Source organism: Aythya ferina (assembly GCF_964211825.1).
Source record: "Aythya ferina genome assembly, chromosome: 5".
Classification (NCBI taxonomy): Eukaryota; Metazoa; Chordata; class Aves; order Anseriformes; family Anatidae; genus Aythya; species Aythya ferina.
Genome location: NC_140301.1, coordinates 54,408,351 through 54,421,476, shown reverse-complemented (window position 1 = coordinate 54,421,476; position 13,126 = coordinate 54,408,351).

The following is a 13,126-nucleotide window of genomic DNA, read 5'->3' as shown; positions in this document are numbered from 1 at the left end:
TTTGCTCAATAGTCTACAGCTAAGTGGGAAGAACAAGCTGGTTATTAGACTACACTAGAAAAGAAACTGAAGAACACTGCAGTCTTACAAAAAAAATAATAAATTAAAAATAGAGGGATATCAGTTTCATACAAAGACAGAAGCTGCCAAGGTCTGAAATAGCAGATTTATATCAAACCCACAGCCTAGCAAAATGCCTAGTTTAAGGCTAGATTGCAAGGGCTGTCAGAGACACAAAGCTGGAAAAGAGCCTGCTAAGAGGGCCTGATTTGATGTCAGCCTGAGATGAGCAGCAAGGAGTCACTGCTGCTGCAGGCAGCAGCAAGCCCTGCACACAACCACGCTGTGGCACGGCGGGGACGAGTCGGCAAATCCCACCGCAACAGAGAGCCAAAGCCAGAACTGCAAGGCCCAAGAAAAGGTTAATGGAAAATTAAAACCCACTAGCAGCTCAAGCACTTTGTTTGTGGACCAGTTGATGACCAAGAACATCGTGAGGAGCCACAGAAACCACCAGAAACCTTTAGAAACCACCACCTTCAGAAACCTGCCTTCAGTGGCCTGGTGCAAAGACAAGCCACAGCAGCTAACAGGAGAACGGCTGGTGGGGATTTCTTGGAAAGCCACAGCGACCAGTGAAGGAAACGTCAGCATAAATGTGAAGACATCTTATAAATGGAGCGGTCATGTGAGGGTGGATTATCTGAAGTTTCAATGAAGGGGTTGAAAAGAAAATGTAATTGTGGCCATTGCTGAACAAGTGACTCAGATATCGCGGTAGGAAAATGATTTCTGCTGTAGATATCACCAAGCTAGATGTCAGAGGAAAACAGAATGTCGAAGAGTTTGTTTCAAGGAACAGCTTCCTATTTCGGGGCTGAAAACACACTGAGCTCAGCTCAGCTTGGGTTCATCTTCCCAAACTTTCACATCTCCAGCGTGGAACCTGCATCTGCAGCACCCGGCCGGGGGCGCTCGGAGAGTAAGGGAGAGGAGCTCACACCTCCAGCATGCAAGAAGGGAAGAAAAACAAAATAAAAGCATGATTCCAGATAGTAGGTGGAGACAATAGAGAAAGCAATACCTCTAAAGTAAAATAAGAAAGGCAGAATTATTAAAAAAAAAAAAAAAAAAAAAGACTGAACTAACATTTTTGAACATACTGGAGGAAGCCAGATTCACAGTCCAAGGCTGGCGCAGGCCTTTTTATGCTGGGAAAACAGATATTGATTTCAGATCATTGGTCTTAGAATCCAAAAATAACATTATTAAAGATTACAAACCAGTAACCATGTGGTCTCCTGTTTAAAAGTCCGTCAGTCATGGCATAACAACTAAGGAAACAGCCGCTAACCAAACACAGCTTGATTGTTACAAGTTTAAGTGATTTGGGGTTTTAGTTGTTGTTGTTTTTCTTTCTTTCTTTTTGTTTGTTTGTTTTGGGGGGTGATAGTGAAGGAACTCCTTAGAGTCTGAGGCAGTTTGGCTCTGCCTGGTATCACGCTCATCCACCTCATGGGAAGTGATGCTCGCAGTCCCAGGGCAGCATACAAGACTGTAACGCGGTGTTTTTCTACGTGCAGGGAGGCAGTTCCACATTCCTCATGCCTACAAAGAATTGCCGGAGGAAAGCTCTCCTGTAGAAGAAACAGAAAACCTTTCAAGCTCCCTCAGAGCAAGGGGAGGTGGCAGCTCTGCTCATCCTCAGTGCAGACCCAAACCTGCCAGGGCTGAGCTCACTGCAGAGTAACAGCGGTGAGGGGGACCAGGGGTGGGTGCAGAGGTGCTTGGGACACACAGGAGCAAGGCCAGCTCTGAGCACAAGCAGGTCCTGCTGCTTTGCTTGTGCAGTGCTGCACAAGTCCTTCCTTCCAAATCACCCTGTGAGACCCCAGGGCCGAAACGTGGAGTCCCAGAGCACTCCAGACAGAGCACTTCTGGGAATAACCAGTGCCTGCAGCCAGAGACAAGCAGAAGATGCCTTTCCTCGGCTGGCAAGAATATTTATCAATTTGCTACATCCAAGCATTACATCCAGCCAGGTAGTGATGGGATTTGTGCCCCATCCATCATGGGCAGCCAGGAGCCACGTGCACCCTGCAGCCTCACCCCTCATCAAGCTGTGAGACCCCCGATTCCCCTTCCCATGACTCCTGGAGACCCACGGGGATGCTGCTGGCAGCTGCACGAGGCCCCAGCTCCCACGGTGGGATAGGATCCTACCTTCTGCCTCCTCGGTGGCCCCCGGGAATTGCCACGGCTTCTGCTAAAACTGGTCCGCGGACAAAGCGCTTGAGATGCTAATGGATTTTAATTTTCCATGAATTTGCAAGCAGCAGTATCCTGCAAAGCTTTGGGTGATTGTTCATGCTTCCTCACCTAGTCTAACATTTATTATATTTTTCAAACAGACATTAGTATTAATTTAATCTTGATTTTTTTTTTCTTTCCTGAAGCAGGCTATAATTAAATGTCCTTTTCCCGTGACATTTGCTAGGATATAGTGAGGCCAGGGCTTTTTTAAAGACTCATTCAATATAACTAGCATTTCAATTAGTTTAAGTGCATGAAGTAAACATTTCAAAAAACAGCCCGGTCCCTTGAACTCATACACATGGGACAGTTTAATTTTTAACCAACTGTAATTTTTTATTATTTTTTTTTTAATGCAAGGAAGCCTGACTGAATGGTAGAAGTCCTAGCAAAGCGTACATGTAAAGCAAGCTGAATTTCTTTTCATTTTCTCCTCACAGTTGTAATATATTTTCCTTTCCTCAGCTGAAGCTTCATGTTGACACTTCATCTCTGCATTGCCCTTACTCAGGTAGATTTTCATGTAGGAAATTTCCTACTGTTTTACTGAATGCAGCTGCTTCCCCTTTGGTCCATCACATCAAGATGCCCGAGCGTGGACTGACAAAGGTCTGTGTAACATTTCCAGCGACTTACCATTTCTCTTTAAAAGCAATCACGGAGAAATATGGTATTCTTCTTGTTCCTATTTTTCAGGGAAGATTTCTAAAAAAAGGCCTCCTTCAGGGGCTTGCTGACACCAACCCTGTGCTGAGAACAAGGTCATTAAGGCAGGAGCCGCATCCTGATGTACATCAGCGCAGCATCTCCCACCGCAGCCCCTGACCTTGCTCGGGGTGCTGGGCACGCTTAGGCAGCGCTGTACAGTACCAGCAGTAATTGAGCCTTTAATAAGTTGTCTCAAATTACCATAGGAGCCATTAAGGAAAGGGACATTTAATTACAGTTCTCTGTTAGAGGGGGGAGAAAAAAAAGCCACGATCATTTTTATTCATCCTTTGCGGAGTGCAGTGGCCTGGGGACGTGCCCTGCGAGGGGACACGTTCCTGAAGGTGCTGCTCAAAGGCTGGGGACAGAGCCCGCGGCACAGCATGGGGACATGGTGGGGGACATGGGCAGCGTGCCTCATCCTGGGATTGCTGTAAATCACAGGGACTTCAGGCCCTAATTACTGCCAAGACCTGAAGAAACACGGGGATGGTGCTCAAGAAGAAACCCAGCATCTATGCCGCTGGGTCCTCTTCCCAATAATCCTGTTGCAGCACCAAAATGAAGTGTGATTATAAAAGCCAAGTGTATTTCTAAAAATAAAGGAAATACCAGTAAATGTCTGCGTATGAAATGTAGCATTTTATCTAACACTACCAATTGAGCTAAATGCTGTGCTGCACATTCTGCTGTTCCCAGAATAAGCACAGTGCATCTCAAATTGATTTACCCTTATTACTCATTTTGTACCGGGGTTTGCAAATTTCTCTCCCAGTGCAGAACATAATTTCTGTCTGTTGCTCATGGATGGCAGCAGGCTGACTCCAATAAATCCCACTCGGTCAGAATCAAGCATCTACATAATGATTCCTCCGAACCAACCGACTGAAGCGCTGCCTGCGCTTTCATGTCAGTGCTAACGGGGGGCGATCTCAATAGTTTCATTTATTGTTCCTTTAGCCTCCTTTACAGATCCCAGAGCCTTCCAATTATTTCAGACTCCGGAGATGCTTTCATCAACTGAGGTGCAAAGCGATCCTCCAGGAGATGAAGTGCGAGCGCTGCCATCCCCAGCCAGAAGCTCAGCTTCACAAGGGTTCAGCCGTCAGCCGCCTCCGACTGGCACCGAGCACCCCGTGCCCTTTTCCCATTTCAACCGATTGCACTTGGGTTGAGTTGGAACAACACAGGCCGTGCTGTCGGGGTAAAGGTTTATGAGCAATTTAGCAATGCTGCTAGAACGTGTTTATTTTTGCTCCGTCGGTTTCTACAGTTACTGCGTACTGACGAGTGTCCTCAGCTTTGTACCAGGCTCTCCCGTCTGTGCCCGGCATTTCCTGCCCAACGAATCTACGCAGGGCTCTTATCGATAATCCCTCGCCTTGCTCAGTATTTGCTCGCAGGAGCTGCAGCAGGGATCGGCGCTTGGTTTTCCTGGGCACCATGCTCACAGGCAGCACCGGATCCCCCCCAGTTTTTTGGATCAAACTGCAACAGGTGGGCACGGGAGATAAAGGGGGGGAAGAAGAGGAGGAGGAGAAGTTAAAGGCTGAAGCCGACCTGCCTGGCATACTGATGAGCCACCTCGGTGCGCTGCTGGAGGATGATTTCCCCATCGCTCCTTACGGCGGCGAAAGCACAGCGCAGAGGAGTGCTGCGGGGAACAGCAGCCCGACAGCAGTGCCTCTGAATGAGACGCAACATCAGGAAAATGCTGCAGGAAGAGACCAGCACACTTGGTCTATCGTGCTCCCCATCACCTCCAGCATCCTTGTGAAGGGACACGGGGACAGGAGCCCCCCCTGCCCCGTTAGCTGAAGCCCCCTTCCCTGCCCCGGGGACAGGTTTTGCCTCCAGATCCCAGTGGCCCCCCTCAGGCCCTGACAGCCACAGCCTGCCTTAGGGACGTGCTTTTAACACCTGAAGCCTCTCCTCTGGACTTGGCCAATTAGAGGCATAGTTGCAGCGACTGCAGAATTGCTCTCATTTTGTATTTCATTTTTTCAGTTAGATTAGTTCAGGGATCAGAAAATGAATGAGCTTAGCTCCAGTCCCACAAGCCTGCTTTTCCTCCGGGCAGCTTAACACACTGCTCTGCTTGCTAGACAAACATTTAATCACTGTCTGCACTCAGTATCCTCCACCATGCTGGGAGATGGGCTCTTGCCAGGTTGCTCCAACAGGCAGAGCAGCCACACACATACATTTATTTCCCTTGCAAGCTGTGGCCAACACACAAGGACACACACAAAGAAAGGAAATCAGTTTTCTAAGAGAAATGCCTTGTAAATAAGATCATGCTAAAAGGGCTCTCTGGCTTCCAAAGCATCTTCAACGTAGCTATAAAGCAGAAACCTATCTGATAACATAAATATCAGACAATTTATCCCAGGAAACAGGGGTGAAGGGAGACACAACACCACATGCTAGCCAATCCCAAACACCATGGTTCTGAGGGGAGGGTGACAGGAGTGATTTCAATTTTATAAAGTTTGCTTTTTCATGAGAAGAGCAGACAAACTGTGCTACTCGGTCCATCCCAAGTGAGACTATGACACACCTATAAGTACCTGGCTGGGAAGAAGTGCCTGATAAAAGCCTTTAGTCTAGCAGAAGGAGATGCAGTGAGAGATACCAAGTGGAAAGAAAAAAAAAAAATGCTGGGCAAATTAAGGCAGCAAAGGTAACTTATTATTGAAGCAACTTGCTTAGGGACCTTGTGAATTCATTGTTGCTTGAAGTCAAGCCTGGGCACCTTTCCAAGAGCTACAGCTCAAAAAATAAATTACAGGTGTGACAGAGCTGATGTTCTGGAAGCACAGAGATATGATGAAGGCCAGGGAAACAGTCACATCAAGCAGAAGTCGTTACGAATAAATTGGTATTCTTACCCTACAGGAACTGCTGAAGTGTGTGGGAGAGGAAAGGGGGGAAAGGGGCAATTAAGGCAAGCTCCTGCCATTGCCTACATAGATGGTTTGTCCTCTGAGACATCACCTCCTGAAGAAAACAGCACCATTGGTTCAGAAGGCCCGACGAGGCCCTCGAGCTAAATACCAGCGCTGCCAGACCCGGGGGAAGCATCTCGCCCTGCAGAAGGTGAGGGACATGTGAACGCACACGTGTGCTTTGTGGGAGGACGTTTGGGGCTGCTGCTGCCCCTGACAGCTGTGGAGGCCCACCTGAAGTCAGACGCATGGAAATCACCACAGTAAATCAGAAAGCAGCTGCAGTTTTACAACCCTTCCCTGGAGGCACTGGAGGAACACGGGACAGAGGCACCAGAAAGACCTGCAGTCCCCAAGGAGGCCCAGGAGAGCTGTGAGTACGGCCAGATAAGGGTCAGGAAGGGGTCCCTGTGCAGAAGCTGTGGGGCAGATTCTGAGATGGATTAGGGCTATTAAAGCCTGAGTGGAAATAGGCGGGATAATCCACACAAATCATCAGTATGGGCTTTGCTGGCCTTCAAAACCCACATGAATTCATCCCACTTGGTCATTTATCACTACAGGTGCGGGTCCTTCATGCTTTCCAGCACAGGTTATGCCTCCCCCTCAAATTACAGCCATCTAGATTTCTCTTCGGAGAAACCCCCCGAATAAATCATCTGTGATTCATAATTTATTCAAGCATTTCCCAAGCCGTTGGGCTACATATTACTTGGGCTGTCATCTGACAAGATTAATAGCTTTCAGGAGCCATTGGGAACACCTTTCCCAGCCTCTTCCCCTCAGAGCTTTACCAGTTCTGGCAAAACACAGGCTGGAAGTGCCACCTGGCACTCCTGTGCTGAACACAAACTGTCAAGGAACAGTTTGCGTGGAAAGACTTCCGAACTCAAAGTTTCGCAGCAATAAAGGATGTGGCACACCTGTCACTCAGCTCTGCTAATGATTAATTCCCTTCGCTGCCTCATTTCCAGGACTTCCTTTGTCAAGAGCTTATTTCTGGCCCCGTGGCAGCCTGGGCTGCAGCAGCACCTGCCCACCTTCTGTGACCAGAAGCTGTCTCCCCCAGAAGCCCTTCCAGCTGCGGGCTCCCCTCTGCTCCTGCAGTGTGACATACACCAGGTGCCTCCTTTCTGCATGCAAAGAACTTGCACCACTTTCCTCCAACACCTCTCCATTCCTGCCATCACCCTCCTGAAACCTCAGCTTCACAACCTCACAATAGATAGATGCTTTAATTTAATTAAGATGCTGATTTCAGTATCTTCAAATGGCCAGAGGAATCTGGGCTTGCATCAAGCTTAGCACATGAAATCCCTTTTTCTTGTTGGGAGCAGAAGAGAGGAAATGAGAGCACACATCCATGCCCTTTCCTCCCATAGGGTCTGTGATTTATTCCCAAGCTTCTGCTGCAGGTAATATTTAAGACAGCAGAACACACTGCCCAGCTTCCAGCTACACACACGTGGCTTCCAAAGACTTCTGCAAGCATTAATCAAGCACTTGAGGACACACAATTTTCACATACTAATTTACTTAAATGACATGTTACTTTGTCTTCACAACTGAGACACCTAAACAGCTGAACAGAAATCACAAACTGAATCTCATAGGAATAATTAGTATATGAAAAATAAAGCAGACCGAGCTAGAGCCACCCAGGCAAGCAGCCCTTGGGGTCCGTCGACGAAAACAACTCATTTAGAAACAAAATAGTCACAGGCTAAAGAAATTTGGACAGCATTCTCCAAAGCTCCAGCTATATTAAGAAAACAACCTGCCATAAAGTTTATCATGAAAAATGGATCTTGTGACGTGCAGCCAGAGCCAGCCTGGAAAACAGGCCAAATTGCTCACTCAGGAACGGTGGGACCGAGGCAGAGCAAACAGTTATCTGTTAACAGCAATCCTCAGTTATCTGAGCATTTTCTTCTGCACTTCGGTTATCCCTGGTTAGGAGTTTCCAGAAAATCTGCTACAAACACCATCAGTGCCACAGAGCAAGCCAGTGCCAAGGGCAGGAAACATAGGCCTTCAGGAGCAGGCCCGCATGGACGTCTCTCTCCAGAAGTTTCTTGCACCCAGCCAGGGACTCACCCCTGCAGCCTGACATTCAGACACTCGACCTCAGCCTCTGCAGTGTTCCCCCAGCAGGGCCAGGCACACAGCCACACGCAGCTCCTCAGGTCAGCCTCCTTCCCACCAGCACTGAGGTTTCATAGGGTTTATTCTACACAAGCTGAAAGCCATCCTTTGCTACTAAGCATATGCTCCAAATCTCTTGTATGACACTTTATTTGCATGTGCTGCCTAAAATGGCACTCTTGGCGCTTTTGGTAGCCCTGCATCACAGCTATTGGGAAACACTTTCTTACTTATAGACATAACTGCTTCTCTACAACTGTGCCACATTACATTTTTTTCTCCAACAGACTGGAAAACCAAGCCCTACCTGGGCATTATACTAGGACCTCTTTAACATCCACAGAAAGGACACATCCCAGTACTTCCAGTCTGCTTTCACACTGGCATTACCACTCTCTACCCTGTGTTCACAGGTGAGTTAACATCAGTTTAGCTCTGGCAGAAATTAGCAGAAATTATAGTTTGCTCCTCCTCCAGGAGCCTGTTAATGGCTCTCAGCAGTGCTGTCAGTCCCCCCAAGCAAACAGCAGTTGCTTGAAGCCTTTACCCAGGTTCTGAATTTTTAAACAAAGGTTTATTCTCCTGAGTGTTTACGGGGCATTAAGTAAACATTAAACTTTTTAGTAAAGTGTAAAGACATTTAAAACCATCTCAATTACTCAGCTCTCATCTACACAGCACTGTGACCTCTCTGTCCCAGGAGGAAGGAAAAACAAGAAGGAGTTACTAAATGAAAACAACAAATTCACCTTTGGAAGGAAAACAGAAACGACTCCACTACCTTCTAGGCAATCTTCAAATATGAAAGCAGCAACAAAAATAGCATCAACACTCTTTACTTCATTTTGCAGATTACTTTTTCCTTTCATACCAAAGCAAAACAAAAGCATTACAGAAAGAAAACTGGACTGTGTGCAGGTTTGAAGGCACTGCCTTCTTGCTAACATAGTCTCAAACCCTTGAGAATAAGCAGTTTGATCCAGCTTTGATTTTTACTTTGACCACAAAGTAAAAAGCAGGGTTTCTAAATGCAACATATTCGCCTCCTCAAAGGCCTCAGAAAGGTTCCCCAGCCAACAAACACGAGCAGTTCAGAGGTGCCAGATGCTCTCCCTGGTTGATCAAGCATTGCTGAAATCTTGCTGCTTCTCGCAGTGTGCTGATGCATTGCTCTGTTAGCAAGGCACATCCTTCCTTGTCAAGTTTCTGCTCGGCCCCAAACGCTAATGAGGGACTGGTGGGTAATCACTTAAACTATGTTTACTCTGAAGTTATGAAGTTATTTACTGTCCATCTGGTCCCACTCTTACTGCAGACTATGGAAAAGCACCTAAAAAGGCTTGAATCATGCTCTGCGCTATTTAATGCCTATAAGCAGCAGCATCCTAGTGTGGGAAGACTTCCAAATTTAAAGCATTAAGCAGAAAATACTTTGGGAAATCCTGCAGAAGTTAGGGGGGCATTAATTAATTTATATAAAATTGTTTTCTTATTTTAAGAGATTTTATCTGCATCCTGAGAGTCTGGCAGAAGAGGATGGAGTGAATTTCACATTACGGAGTCACTAGGCAGTGCACGTGCGAGGGCACTGAAGACACAAGGCAGTTCACAGTTATTTATTACACTTTTTTTCTTTACACCGGATTCGGAACTGCAAATCTGGAGCCGTGGGCAGATCCCAGCACTCATTGCTAGCACTGGACAGAAACAAAACAAGAGTTCCTCCTGGAGGAAGAGAAGCCATCCATCCGTGCCCAGGGCTAAAGGCAGTGTTCGTAACAAATTGCCTGACTAGTTTATCTTCCTTATGTCCATATCACAACTCTCTCAAATTATTTTTCTGCTGCTAAATCCCCCTGTGGTTCTGGGTCACTCATTGAAAGTCAAACCCAGAGCCTGCTTGTGGTGGAGCACAGGCATGGGCACTGTTTGCCTCCAGAGTACGGCACCACCGCACCTAGGGCCTTGCATGATTGATTGTGGGAAGCGGGATCTTCGTACAAACACTTTTAAAGGAGAATTTGATTAAACTTAAAAGGTATCTTCTAAGAATATTTGTACCAGAGAGACTTGATCACGCAAGGAGAGAGAACTAGCCATGCAACAAAAGGAAATTAGCTTAAAGAAGAACATTTAATCAACAGCTTTTTTTTTCCCCCTTGGTTACATTAATAACAGCATGACGAAGATGCTTTAATTTTTTATTTTTTTATTTTTAAAAGGCAGAACATTAACAGCACAGCATACTGATCAGAGGTGTAAGTTACTTTGACATCAGAAAAGCTGTCCCTAAAGTTGCATTGGAAAGGCCAAAAATGATATTAAATAGGTAAGAATAACCTTTTCATCATAAGTGAATTTTAGCAGTGCTGACCTGAACTGTTTCTTCAAGAGAAATGGGACACAGGGCCCAAAAGAACAGCAGTTGGGTCCGATGATTGTTTTCTCCCAGTACAGGTATATTTCTAGAGTTCTTATGAGGTACCAAGTCACAGGAAAGCCAGTTCTGTTATCAGAGGCATATTTCAGCAAGCAACTAAAATTTGGGACCCCCCTGAGGACGTTTGTTTAGAAGCTGTGGAAGTTTCCAGCTCTAGCCCAGACTTCCCACTCTATCTTGTGGCAGGACGCAGATTTAATCCTCCTTCAGGAGGAAAGAGCACAGGACAGGAGTAGGGACCCTTCTACAGGAAAGCAGGACAAGAAATTCAGAAGCGCTGAAGGTGGACACGACTATGGGACGTGCCAGGCTGCAGTTTGGGTAAGCTCGACATCCAGCAACTATTGAAATTAAAAGAAACAGATTCCTCCAACCAACCCTTCCTATAATGAATCTTTCATCTTATGCAAAGAAAGAGAATAAAAATAAATAAATAAATAAATAAAACAACCACTGGCACAAACAGCACATACCCCAGAGTAGCAGAGATCTGTAGAAGCAGTCACGAGGCTTGCTGATGTTCCTGCGAACGCCCTTCCCAAGCCCTCCCTGCACCAGCCCGAGGCCCCAGAACTGCTGCATCCCAATGGCAAACGGCCCAGCGGCTGCAGGCTGCGGTCCAAGGCAGAGCGAGGCACCTGGAGCAAGGCAAGGCTTCCCCAAAGCAGTTCCTTCACCCAGAGCAGCAAGTGCAAAATCCAGACCAGGGTGCCACTACAGAACTGCTTGGCCAAAGGCACCTTTCTCTTAGTGTCCCTGTCCCCAAGGCATTTACCTCCATCCCCCGGGCTGCATGCGGAGCACAGTCGTGGACCCAACAGCTCCCAAAACTGGGAGAGGCTCCCAGTGGAGGCCTGCCTCCTGGAGCACCTTCACACCACAGGTAGTGGCCCTGCCAACACACAAATCTGTGGTTCAATACCCCTGCTGTCCCACCAGAAAGGGTGGACCCAACTGGCAAAGGCAGCTTGCCCAATGCTCCTCTGTACCGAGGAGTGTGGAGTTGGGAAGAGTTCTGCAAAATGGAGCCCAGATCAGTAACCCCAGCACCTCCTTCACCTGCTCGCAGAACGGAGCACTGGGGGAGAGATTTGAACCCCAATCAGGAAAAATCACCTCACCAGGGTTACAAGCAGACTAAAATACACCATAGTTTTCCTCCCACCAAGGCTGCCTCCCTTCAGTGGTGACCCCAGGGGTGCCATTTCCAGGGAAGGGGCACAACCCCCAGCCCTTGTCCCACCTGCCTGAGCAAAGCAAACCCACATACTGCTGCTGCTTCTTTCTCTTCAGGCTGATCCATCTTCAAGAGGATGAACCCAGATCACACACAATACACCTGAGCAGCTTTTCAAACCATTGGTACGACAGCACTAACGTTTCATCTAACACAACTCATAACGCTGCCACGCAGGGGTCTTCGTCACATCGTTGTCCTCCCGGGGTTAGCGCTTACCACGGTACTAACGCGGCTCGTGCCCAGCTTCCACATCTGAGGCAGAGCCCTAGGCTCTGTGTAATCAAAGGAGAGAAATGAGCACTTTCAGGGTGTAATACATTAGATCAGTTTTCAACATATAATTTAGGATTAAATTAATTACACCCTAGGAAAGCTTATTTCTCTCTAAGGGATTCTGGGCGACCAGCTCAGGCAGCGATAACCAAACCCGCTGATGAATCCCACGCCTCGTGACTGACTCGCCTGGCACAAGTCTCTCTGCCAAACCCACTGTGTACACTCTTCTATTTTATTAATCCTCCTCAGACTCCTTTCAATCAGGAGATATTCTAAACCTTGCACACATGAGGTAGTATCAGGAAGTCTGCAGCTGCCTGGATCTTCTATTCATCTTTTGCTTTTAGATATCAGTGCACTCTTATCAGTTGCATAGCATCATCCTCCATTCTAAAAGCTTATTCAGGTCTTCGCATGCTAGGTTTCAGACACATTATATCTGCTCCCCCAAAGTGTGCAGACGCACAGAAGTTTCCCCCAGTTCCCATGTGTGGATTTCATTTCCATTATCTCACACCTCCTCTTCCAGACTGCCTTAGAGAAAACCGCAGCAAAACGTCCATCCAAAATTTGTGCAGATCGCTGCCTCTCCCTCAGTCATTGCTGGTAGAAAACAAACACCAGTCAGCATGACATTGGTCAGTTGTCTTCCTACTCCCATTGCCTGATCTTCACAGGCTTCTTGGCTGAGCAATCTTTCTAATCCCTGCTCTCCATTGCCGTATTTTAGGCTGTATTATGCAAACTTCCAAGCAAACTTTCTCTGTTTGAGTAGGGGAAACTTCCAGGTAATTTCTCCATTTTTGATGAAACTTCAGACCTCCTGCATGTTACTGACCTCAAGACTTTCCTTTCTCGATGACTTCAGATGCTAGTTCCCTTAATATTTTATAGTAATTCCCTCCCTTTTTCAGCAAACGGTTCTCCTACCTCTGTCAGCACACCTTTGTTTTGTTTTTTAAAGCACACGTAGTTTACTATTTATTAAAAGGAAGACCAGAAGTTGCATTTCTTACTGGTTCAAAGAATTTGTTAGATGAGCCAGAGCAGGACATG